Here is a 13,172-nt window from a genome sequence, read left to right as displayed (position 1 = left end):
TAGAGTTTAAGCACAGTGTTTATGGTTCCTTCTATTCTGTGACATCTCTAACTTCCAGATTCTCTGGCTGTTTTGAATTCTGTTCTTTAATTCCTCAGAAACATAATATGACAGGTTTCTCCTTTGGTTTTACTTCTCTGCTTTGTTTAATGAGGGGAATGACCTCAGGAAAAAAAAAATATAAACATGATTTTTACTAGTACTGGTCCATTCTTTCAAAGTTCTACCCTTCTTTAATTTCTGTTTGTTTTTGCAACTCTGTATTAGCTCCAACTCTTGTCTTTTATATTTCCTCTAAAGTTGTGATTGGTAATCCATATGAAGGTTGATTTGATACAAGAACCTGTGTCATACTTGGAAAAAATCTTCTACCCCATTTATTTACTTACATGAAATATATCTTTATATGAATGCAGCCTCCTAGTCTCCTGGTGAAATTTTCCAACTTGTTTTCAAAGCCCCTTTTCCATGTATGTATAATCTTTTACTCAATTTATCCCAAGAGGTATTAGTTTTCCAGCTTGATTATTTTTTTAATTTTTTTTCCATTTTATTTATTTTTTTCAGCGTAACAGTATTCATTGTTTTTGCACAACACCCAGTGCTACATGCAAAACGTGCCCTCCCTATTACCCACCACCTGTTCCCCCAACCTCCCACCCCTGACCCTTCAAAACCCTCAGGTTGTTTTTCAGAGTCCATAGTCTCTTATGGTTTGCCTCCCTTCCCCAATGTCCATAGCCCCCTCCCCCTCTCCCAATCCCACCTCCCCCCAGCAACCCCCAGTTTGTTTTGTGAGATTAAGAGTCATTTATGGTTTGTCTCCCTCCCAATCCCATCTTGTTTCATTTATTCTTCTCCTATCCCCCTAACCCCCCATGTTGCTTCTCCATGTCCTCATATCAGGGAGATCATATGATAGTTGTCTTTCTCCGATTGACTTATTTCACTAAGCATGATACGCTCTAGTTCCATCCATGTGAATCTATACACAGAAAATTATAAAGTACTCATGAAAGAAATTGAGGAAGACACAAAGAAATGGAAAAATGTTCCATGCTCCTGGATTGGAAGAATAAATATTGTGAAAATGTCCATGCTACCTAAAGCAATCTACATATTTAATGCAATCCCTATCAAAATACCATCAATTTTTTTCAAAGAAATGGAACAAATAATCCTAAAATTTATATGGAACCAGAAAAGACCTCGAATAGCCAAAGGAATATTGAAAAAGAAAGCCAAAGTTGGTGGCATCACAATTCCGGACTTCTAGCTCTATTACCAGCTTGATTATTTTTAATGGAATTTATTTTTAAAATAATTCTAGATGTATGAAAACATAAGATGATGATAATAGAATTTCCAAATAATCACATCCAGCTTCCTCTATTATTAGCAATTTATGATGATGTGGTGTATTAGTTATGATTAAAGAATCATTATTCATTTTTATCTAACATTATTCATTGTATCTAACATTCTTTTCACTGTTTCATAACCTATTCTAGGATACTACATTATCATTTAGCCATTAGAACTCCTTAGTTTCCTCTTGATTGTGACAGTTTCTCAGGCTTTCCTTATTTTTGATTACCTAAATGGCATTGAAGAGTACTGGTCAAGTACATTGAAAATTGAAATTTTTCTGGAATTATTTTCCATGGATAGACTGGATTTAAGAATTTTGGGAAGAACAACCAGGTAAGGTGTTATTTACATTAGCTCATATCAAGGATTCATATTGTCAACATGATTTCTTACTAGTGATGTGAACCTTGATCACCCAGTGAAGTAGAGGTTGTTAGATTGTTTTACTATCAAGTTATTCCCACATCCCTTTTCTATATATTATCTTTGAAAAGAAGTTACCATACACTGTTCACACTTACAGAGTGGGGAATTATGATTCCTCCTCTAAGAGTGGGTATCTACAGTCAAAGAGAGATGGAATAGCTCTATTAATTTCAAGCAAAGTAGACTCTAGAACAAGAAAATGATCATAAAGAAAGAAAGGAACTACATAATGAGAAAGAGTAGAGTTTTCCAAGGAGATATGACAATTTTTAGTGTATATATCTCTTTTAAAAAAATTATTTATTTTTTTAAATTTATTTTTAGTGTTCCAGAATTCATTGTTTGTGCACCACACCCAGGACTACATGCCATACATGCCCTCCATAATATCCACCACCAGGCTCATCCAACCTCCCACCCGCCACCTCTCCAAAACTCTCAGATTGTTTTTCAGAGTCCACAGTCTCTCATAGTTTGTCTCCCCCTCCAATTTTCCCCAACTCCCTTCTCCTCTCCCTTCCCATGTCCTCCGTGTTATGTTATTCCTTATGGTCCACAAATAAGTGAAACCATATGATAATTGACACTCTCTGCTTGACTTATTTCACTTAGCATAATCTCTTCCAGTCCTGTCCATGTTGATACAAAAGTTGGGTATTCATCCTTTCTGAGGGAGGCATAATACTCCTTAGTATATATGGACTACATCTTCCTTATACATTCGTCCATTGAAGGGCATCTTGGTTCTTTCCACAGTTTGGCAACTGTGGCCATTGCTGCTATGAACACTGGGATACAGGTGGCCCTTCTTTTCACTACATCTGTATTTGGGGTAAATACCCAGTAGTGCAATTGAAGGGTTGTAGGGTAGCTCTATTTTTAATTTCTTAAGGAATCTCCACACTGTTTTCCAAAATGGCTGTACCAACTTGCATTCCCACCAGCAGTGTAAGAGGGTTCCCCTTTCTCCACATCCTCTCCAACACATGTTGTTTACTCTCTTGTTAATATTGGCCATTCTAACTAGTGTAAGGTGGTTTGTCAATGTGGTTTTGTTTAGAATCTCCCTGATAGGTAAAGAAGATGAAGATTTTTTTCATATGCTTGTTAGCCATTTGTATGTCTTCTTTGGAGAAGTGTCTGTTCATGTCTCCTGCCCATTTTTTGACATGACTTTCTGTTTTGTGTGTGTTGAGTTTGAGGAGTTCTTTATAGATCTTGGATATCAGCCCTTTGTCTGTATTGTCATTTGCAAATATCTTCTCCCATTCCATGGGTTCCCTCCTTGTTTTGTTGACTGTTTCCTTTACTGTGCAGAAGCTTTTGATCTTGATGAAGTCCCAAAACTTCATTTTCGCTTTTGTTTCCCTTGCCTTTGGAGACACATCTTGAAAGAAGTTGCTGTGGCTGATGTCGAAGAGGTTACTCCCTATGTTTTCCTCTAGGATTCTGATGGATTCCTGCCTCACGTTGAGGTCTTTTATTCATTTCGAGTTTATCTTTGTGTATGGTGTAAGAGAATGGTCAAGTTTCATTCCTCCACACATAGCTGCCCAATTTTCCCAGCACCATTTATTGAAGAGACTGTCTTTTTTCCCACTGTATATTTTTTCCTGCTTTGTCGAAGAGTAGTTGACCATAGAGTTGAGGGTCCATATATAGGCTCTCTACTCTGTTCCACTGGTCTATGTGTCTGTTTTTATGCCAGTACCATGCTGTCTTGGTGATCACAGCTTTGTAGTAAAGCTTGAAATCAGGCAACGTGATGCCGCCAGTTTTGTTTTTCTTTTTCAACATTTCCTTAGCAGTTCAGGGTCTCTTCTGATTCCATACAAATTTTAGGATTGTTGTTCTAGCTCTTTGAAAATCACCCATGAAATTTTGATCGGCATGGCATTGAAAGTATAGATTTCTCTAGGCAGTATAGACATTTTAACAATGTTTATTCTTCTGATCCATGAGCATGGAGTGGTCTTCCATCTTTTTGTGTCTTCTTCAATTTCTTTCATGAGTGTTCTGTAGTTCCTCGAGTACAGATCCTTTACCTCTTTGGTTAAGTTTATTCCCAGGTATCTTATGGTTCTTGGTGCTATAGTAAATAGAATCAATTCTCTAATTTCTCTTTCTGTATTTTAATTGTTAGTGTATAAGAAAGCCACTGATTTCTGTACATTGACTTTGTATCCTGCCACATTACTGAATTGCTGAATGAGTTCTAGTAGTTTTGGGGTGCAGTGTTTTGGGTTTTCCATAAAGTATCATGTCATCTGTGAAGAGAGTTTGACTTCTTCATTGCCAATTTGGATACCTTTTATTTCTCTTTATTGTCTGATTGCTGTTACTAAGACTTCTAATATTATGTTGGACAAGAGCGGTAGGAGTGGGCATCTTTGTCATGTCCCTGATCTCAAAGGGAAGGCTATCAGCTTTTCCCCATTGAGGATGATATTTGCTGTGGGTTTTTCATAGATAGATTTTATGGAGTTCAGGAATGTTCCCTCTATCCCAATATTTTGAAGCGTTTTAATCAGGAATGGATGCTGTATCTTGTCAAATGTTTTTTCTGCATCCATTAGAGGACCATATGGTCTTCTCTCTTCTCTTATTGATTTGTTCTATCACATTGATTGATTTGCAAATGCTGAACCACCCTTGCAACCCAGGGATAAATCCCACCTGGTCATGGTGGATAATCTTTTTAATGTGCTGCTGGATCCTATTAGCTAGGATCTTGTTGAGAATCAGCATCCATATTTGTTAGTGATATTGGTCTGATATTCTCCTTTTTGGTAGGATCTTTGCCAGGTTTGGGGATCAGGGTAATGCCATCTTCATAAAAAGAGTCTAGAAGTTTTCCTTCTGCTTCAATATTTTGAAGCAGCTTCGGGAGAATAGGTATTATTTCTTCTTTGAAAGTTTGATAGAATTCCCCAGGGAATCCATCAGGTCCAGGGCTCGTTTTTTTGGGAGGTTTTTTTTTTTTTTTTTCTCATTTTATTTATTTTTTCAGCGTAACAGTATTCATTCTTTTTGCACAACACCCAGTGCTCCATGCAAAACGTGCCCTCTCCATTACCCACCACCTGTTCCCCCAACCTCCCACCCCTGACCCTTCAAAACCCTCAGGTTGCCCCAACCTCCCACCCCTGACCCTTCAAAACCCTCAGGTTGTTTTTCAGAGTCCATAGTCTCTTATGGTTCGCTTCCCCTCCCCAATGTCCATAGCCCGCTCCCCCTCCCCCAATTGGGAGGTTTTTGATCACTGCTTCAATCTCATTACTAGATATCGGTCTATTCAGGTTGTCATTTCTTCCTTATTCAGTTTTGAAAGTTTATAGTTTTTCAGGAATGCATCCATTTCATCTAGGTTGCTTAACTTATTGGTATATAACTGTTGGTAATAATTTCTGATGATTGTTTCTATTTCCTTGGTGTTCGTTGTGATCTCTCCCTTTTCATTCATAATTTTACTAATTTGGGTCTTCTCTCTTTTCTTTTGGATAATTTAGCCAATGGTTTATTGATCCTATTGATTCTTTTAAAAAAAACAGCTTCTAGTTTCATTGATGTGTTCTACTGTATCTCTACTTTCTATCTCATTGATCTCTGCTCTAATCTTGATTATTTCCCTTGTTGTGTGTGGAGTTGGCTTAATCTGTTGTTGATTCTCCAGTTTTTTAAGGTGTAAAGACAGTTGGTGTATTCTGGATTTTTCAATTTTTTTTTCCATTTTATTTATTTTTTCAGTGTAACAGTATTCATTCTTTTTTGCACAACACCCAGTGCTCCATGCAAAACATGTCCTCCCCATTACCCACCACCTGTTCCCCCAACCTCCCACCCCTGACCCTTCAAAACCCTCAGGTTGCCCCAACCTCCCACCCCTGACCCTTCAAAACCCTCAGGTTGTTTTTCAGAGTCCATAGTCTCTTATGGTTCGCCTCCCCTCCCCAATGTCCATAGCCCGCTCCCCCTCTCCCAATCCCACCTCCCCCCAGCAACCCCCAGTTTGTTTTGTGAGATTAAGAGTCATTTATGGTTTGTCTCCCTCCCAATCAATTTTTTTTTTTGAGGATGACTTAGATGGCTATGTATTTCCTCCTTAGGACTGCCTTTGCTGTATCCCATGGGTTTTGGACCAAAATGTGTTAATTCTCATTGGTTTCCATGAATTGTTTATGTTCTTTTTTATTTCCTGGTCAAGCCAAGCATTCTTAAGCAAGGTGATCTTTAGCTTCCAGGTGTTTGAATTCCTTCCAAACTCTTTCTTGTGGTTGAGCTCCAGTTTCAAAGCATTGTGATTTGAGAATATGCAGGGAATAATCTCAGTCTTTTGGTATCAATTGAGCCCTGATTTATGGTCTATTCAGGAGACGGTTCCATGTACACTTGAGAAGAGTGAATATTCTGTTGTTTTAGGGTGGAATGTTCTGTATATATCTATGAGGTCCATTTGGTCCAATGTGTCTTTCAATGCTCTTGTTTCTTTATTGATTTTCTTCTTGGATGATCTGTCTTTTATTGATAATGGAATGTTAAGATTCCATACTATTAATGTATTCATATCAATATGACTCTTTATCTTGATTAACAGTTGTCTTATGTAGTTGACTGCTCCCATATTGGGGGCATAAATATTTACATTTGTTAGATCTTCTTGGTGGATAGACTCTTTAAGAATGATGTAGTGTCCTTCTGTTTCTCTGACTACAGTCTTTAGTTTAACATCTAATTTATCTGATATAAAAGTTGTTACCCCAGCCTTCTTTTGAGGCATATTGGCATGAAAGATGCTTCTCCATCCCTTCACTTTAAGTCTGGATGTATCCTTAGGTTAAAAATGGGTCTCTTGTAGACAACATATGGATGTGTCCTGTCATTTTATCCAATTTGCAACACTGTGCTGTTTTATGGGTGCATTTAGGCCATTCACATTGAGAGTGATAAAAACCCCAAGAATTGAACAGAAATTTATGGAGACAATCTATAGAAACAAAGACCTCACAGGTAACATGATGTCAATAGTGTGTATACATTGTACAAGAGATCATCAAAATACCCAACATAAAAGGTGATAGATGTCTAAGAAGAAATAGACGCACCCACTACCATCATTGAAAATATCAGCACTCTTCTTTCAGTAATAAATAAATCATTCAGGAAGAAAATTAATAGGGATATATAGTTTTATTTTTTTTTTAGTAAGGACATATAATTAATGTGACTTTAATTGGCATTTATAGAATACTCCATCCAAAAATAGTGACAGGTGTATTTTCTCAGCCTCACATAGAATATCCATTAAGATAAATTCTAGGCATTAAACACACCATTATAAATTAAAAAAAAATGGAAATTGTACAAAGTATGTTTTTCAGGTAAAGAAAAAATTAAACTAGAAGTCAATGACAGAAAGATAGCTGGAATATACCAAAATATATGGAGATTAAAAACATACCTCCTTAAATAACACATGGGTCAAAGAACTCTCAAGAAAAATTAAAAATAGTTTGAACTAAACCAAAATGAATATACAATTTATTAAATGTGTCATATGTAGTAAAAGCTCTATTTAGAGGAAATCTTATTGCCTTCAATGCATATATTAGAAAAGAAAAAAATATGTAAAATCCATCTTACCTTTTGCCTTAACAAGCAAGACAAAGAGGAACAAGACTAAAACAAGCAGAAGAAAATGAAAGACAAAAATTAGAATAAAAATCAATGATGTTAAAAACAGGAATAAAGTAGAGAAAATCAATATATCCAGCCTCTTTTATCCTCCCTTACAAATGAATCTCCTCCTCCACAAAAGATTCTCTTATCCTTAAAATAATGTGGGTACTATTACATAGATGTATGCCTTAAACCACATGTTGACTAAAGTGCTTGAACCCAATGCTCCAGATACAACTTGGTTATATTTATTGGTGCAAAACTTGTTATCCACCTTTTTTCAGCATCATCTTAGAAGGTGATTATTTTTTTCCTATAACTCTCTATACCAGGAATTCAAAGGATCATGTAAGTATACAATGTTAAGGAGCTGGTGATTTTCAACTCTAAGGTTTCAAACTTTAAGGTTTGTGTGAATCATCCGTAGATATCGTAAAAGTCCTGATTCAATAGATCTTGGATAGAGCATGAGATTAGTTTTAGGAATCTTCATGCTGGTGTTAATGTTGTTAATCCTTTGAGGAGCAAGAATGTAGTCAATGATTCTCATCTCACATCACAGGAAATAAGGTTTCAGAGAACCCACTGTAACTTATCCCAAATGTCTTTCAGAATAGACTATTCAAATATGTATGTGTCTAAAGCAATAATGTTGAGTGTAGATTTACTTTCATTTCTCAAAGTGGCTATGGTAGAAGGAAACCTCTTGACTAGATCATTTGTTATATTGATTTCTAAGTTTGTTTGGGATATACTCAAATTTGATCTACACGATGTTTGCTTGGCATAAAGTGCTTGTATTACACAAAGATTCAGTCAAAATCTAAAATAGATAATGAGCAATTTTCCAAGATGTCTGAGGAATTGTAGTATAAAGAGGTCATTACATAGAATTCTAACCCTCTAGAATACTTGGGATTAGCTGAATGTTGCCTCTCCTATTGGTCAATCTTACCTGTCTATAAAAGAGAAGGATGACTGAGGGGAAGTATATGCTGGGTCTGAAGTATTCAGAATGTTCATTGCAAATACAGCAGGTAAGGTTGCAGCTATCCTGGATAAAGAAAATTAATGATATATTCTTCTTAGATCATTGTATAAAAGAACTATGTAAATATTTAAGAGGAAGCAAAGCTGGAGGAATCCTGAAGTTATCAGAATAACAACACATTTGGGGCGCCTGGGTGGCTCAGTGGATTAAGCCGCTGCCTTCGGCTCAGGTCATGATCTCGGGGTCCTGGGATCGAGCCCCGCGTCGGGCTCTCTGCTCCGCAGGGAGCCTGCTTCCTCCTCTCTCTCTGTCTGCCTCTCTGCCTACTTGTAATCTCTCTCTCTGTCAAATAAATAAATAAAATCTTAAAAAAAAAAAAAAAGAATAACAACACATTTTTCATAAACCAAAGAGCAGATAGAAAAGAGTAATCTACTTGCCTCCAATTTATCATAATATCTTTTATCAACATTCTATAAAGGTAAAAAAGTTAAATTATGTTCTGTTTTTTTGTTTGACATATGAGCTAATATGAGTATAATAAATAACCAAGTAAATTTGTGCTTCTGGCTTATTGTTCATAAATTCACATCGAATGGTCATCAATAACTAATGGGCAGGTATAGATGTTCTTTGTTTACTAAATCTTTTCAGGGGTAATAGTGGTTTTATCTGTAAAGTTATTGCTTCCACTCCTCTTTATACCTACGTAAGGATTTTATGTTTCTGGATATTAGCAATTAAATCTAATAATGGCTTTCTTGATATTGCCTCAAAAAAATAAAGTAGGGGTGCCTGGGTCACTCAGAGGGTTGGGCCTCTGCCTTCATCTCCGGTCATGATCTCAGGGTCAGAGATCTAAGGATCTCAGCCTCTCATTGGGCTCTCTGCTCAGCGGTGAGCCTACTTCCTACTCCCTCTCTGCCTGTTTCTCTGCCTGCTTGTGATCTCTCTCTCTGTCAAATAAATAAATAAAATAACAAAAAAGTTTTTCATTTAAAAAACATAAAAAAAGTATTTCATAAAAAAAAGTATTTCATTTACCTGGGCTCAAAACTACTTATAGTCCTTAGCTCCTCTTTCAATAGTTGAGAAGATTAAAAAAGTGCTGTGCTATGGCTGACATGAATTTTAGTTAGGAAATATTTATATAGAAGTGGCTCAAAGAATAAAGGTGGATTTGATATGGTAATAATGGAATTCAATTAGACACTTATTCTAAAATTTTCACTTCTGATGTTTTTCAGTAGCTTTTTATAAATAAGTCTTTTGAGTACTCTGGAATATTTGAGATCTGAGAGATTATTGTGACTAGGTCTTTATGTATAGATATAGGAAGTGTGGATATATATAATATATGTGAATGTATATTTATATAAATATTCATATATGATGAATGAAATATATAGCAATATTGTATTTATGATATTGAGTAACTAATATTCTCAATAACTTGTTTCTGGTTATGTCCATGAGCTATTACTTGCTTAAATGTCAGCATATTAGAATTCCAGGATTCTATACTCATCTAGTTTATATTTTCTACAATTCACTATGTTTGTGAGGATTAATTAATATTGAATGCTTAAATGACACTAATTTTCATATGTTACTTGAACTGTCTTACATATTTATACTCATTCAATACCCACCTCACCTCTATGAGTAGATCCTACTACTGCCCCACTTTGACAGATAAGGAAATGTCCACACAGTGAGGTTAGTATCTTGCTCAGGAAAGGATTAAGATTGAGTTTCACACAATCTCCCTCTCATCGAATAAAATAATAGATGTAGGATTTATTTTGCATATTTAACACCAAGAAATTTACAAAAGGGGTGCCTGGGTGGCTCAGTGGGTTAAGCCTCTGCCTTTGGCTCAGATCATGATCTCAGGGTCCTGGGATTGAGTCCTACACTGGGCTCTCTGCTCAGAAGGGAGCCTGTTTCCCCGCCCCCGCCCTCCCTCCCCCCGCCTGCCTGTCTGCCTACTTGTGATCTCTTTCTGTCAAATAAATAAATAAAACTTAAAAAAAAAATTTATAAGAATTACTACTTTGCTTCTACATTTGCTTTCAACTTCTGTCTTTTCTTCCTTTTCACCCTGAAAATATTTATTTTTTTCTTTACACAAATAAAGAGAATAAAAAGAAAAATCTTTAGTAGTACAGTTTAATATGCGCATTATATAGCTTTGGTCTTAAAATTAGCAGTGGTAAAATCGCAAATTTTATTTTATATTCTCTATGGTATTACAAAAAAGACTTTGATATTTTTACTTTGTTTTTGGCTCTTTTTCTGCATAATTTTGACCCATTTTTAGTTAATCCAGTTTTATAGTTAAACTTTTAAGAATCAACCAGATACTTCTTGATAAAGTGGCTGAAAAATTCTATGTTGTTACATGTTTTGTCATGCCTTCTGACAGCATAAATATTATAGACATAAAAATAGTCTAAAATTTGTTTGCATATTACAATAAAAACTAAAATGAGGGTTTGAAAAAACTCTATAGTTATATTATATATCCAAGTATGACTTTTGGTTACTCTTGTATTCTTATGAGAGAAGTTGAACACTCCACTAGTTACAGCTATTTACCTAATTCATATTTATCAGATAAAATGCATATTGGATTAAAATGACAATTTAATAGTTGCATAATGACAGCTACAGTAAACAAAATGAAATGTCTTTTATAAGGCTTCAGGGTCTTCTCAAATAAACAGATCAGTTAAACTAATAAAATGCTGGAACAATAAATTTACCTATTTAACAGAGCTTTGGTATGTTTTGCTAAATTGCCCACACACATTTGAGATCACTGGGCTTGGAGTTTTCTAAGAGTTAATGATTTGAATTATCATCTGGGATATTTAAATGTTTTTCTTCCAGGTTCTCTAATGTAAATCCTTGTATGGATGGTTTATGCTTTGAAACCAGAAACTGTTTCTGTTTCACTCTCAAAATCTCAATCAAGGAATGAAAACTTTATGACTTATGTTCTCCCAAATGGTCACAAACTCACACATAAACTGCCCAAGTTAAGTGTTTGGATAAGGAATTCTTAATTAAACAGGAAGATATGAGTCAAAAATGGAGAGAAAATAATTTTCAGTACTTACGCTTTTATTTTCAAAAGAGGTAATGTTATGAACATCTGCGGTATCTCCTAGAAGAGTAGATTTGGGGGATTTTCCTAACACCACACCCTGAGAATAGAATCTGTTATTACTAGAAAGCATGTAAAGATAATATTACTATTTTTTTCCCCACAGCAAGTCATAATGAATAAAAAAATGTTCTGTGATTATCATTTATCTCTAGACAGAAAAACTGATAAATGCTTCATTGCCTCTACCATACCTTTCAGGAGACTACCAAATAAGAATTCATACCAAGTACCTAAAATTGTGTGGTTTGTCTCTTTTCCTGCTGAGTTACAGCATTGAGTCATTTGCTGTGTTTATTATAGCTTTCAGAATTCCTGTTGAAATATTGTTCTGCCATTTTTGGCTATTAGATTTAGTTTCCAGAAAAACACTAAATCATTTATTTAGCAAAACTGAACAACTGTTAAATAGTCATCCTTGGCTTGCAATTTTTTCTTTGATTCTAGAATATTATTCAGGAGAATAAAATATTTTCTATTCATTTGCCTCAAAATGGTTGAATCTGGGAGTGGGTATTTCTGGTTGCATATGATTAAACACAAATATTAAATACACACATTTATTTCTACTCTTAGGAGAGGAGAGATGAAGGGATAAATATTTTTGGAACATGCACCATAGATGAATGGTCAAAGTAAAAGGTTAACAGGTTGTCTGAGCCTTTCCTTTGGCCTCTGGGATGCCTGAGTTTTGGAGGCTTTACAGGCCGAAGTGTGTTCTTCCAAAATTCATATACTGAAGTCCTAACTGTTGGTAACTCAACATATGATGTATTTAAAGATAGGATCTTTGAGGAGGGAATTAATGTTAAATGAGGTTATGAAGGTGGTTCATAATCCAAAATGACTGGTGTACTTTTAAGAAGAAAAGATTAGGGCATAGGGTCACAGAAGACAGGCTGTGTGAAAATCCTCTAATAGATTCCTCACCTCTAATTTGTTAGTGACTTATAAACAATGAGTTTCAGCAGCATCAAAGAATGCAAGTGTCGGGATAACTAGCAATATAGAAAAGTCATAGGGACCCCAGAGCTGATGGCTTCCTAGGGTTGAGGTGATTCTTACCCACTCAGTATCATCTTTGCAACCGTATCTGGGAGTCCTGAGACATTGGTTATGCTGTTGTACCTGCTATGACTCCTTTCCCTCCTTCCTCCCTTCCTTTCTTTTTCTAAATATTTTATTTATTTGAGAGAGAGAGAGAGAGAGTGTGAGAGAGAGCAAGAGAGCGAGTGAGAGAGAGAGAACAACTTGGGGGAGGCACAGAGGGAAATGGAGAAGCAGACTCCCCACTGAGCAAGGAGACTGATAGGGGGCTCAATCCAGGACCCTGGGATCATGACCTGAAGTGAAGGCTGACACTTAACGAACTGAGCCACCCCGGTGCACCTTTATTCTTCTTAAACCTAAGTAAACTCTGTATTTAGTGCCTATTGTGCCTTGTGACTTTTAGACTCTAAATCCAAGACCTCATCTCTTGTTTGAGCAGAGTAGGAGCTGTTAACCAATTCAGACAATCCAAAGGGAAATTAATAA

This window comes from Meles meles, chromosome 4, assembly GCF_922984935.1.
Source record: "Meles meles chromosome 4, mMelMel3.1 paternal haplotype, whole genome shotgun sequence".
Taxonomy (NCBI): Eukaryota; Metazoa; Chordata; class Mammalia; order Carnivora; family Mustelidae; genus Meles; species Meles meles.
The sequence above is the reverse complement of the archived record's forward strand: the minus strand, read 5'-3'. Positions refer to the sequence as shown.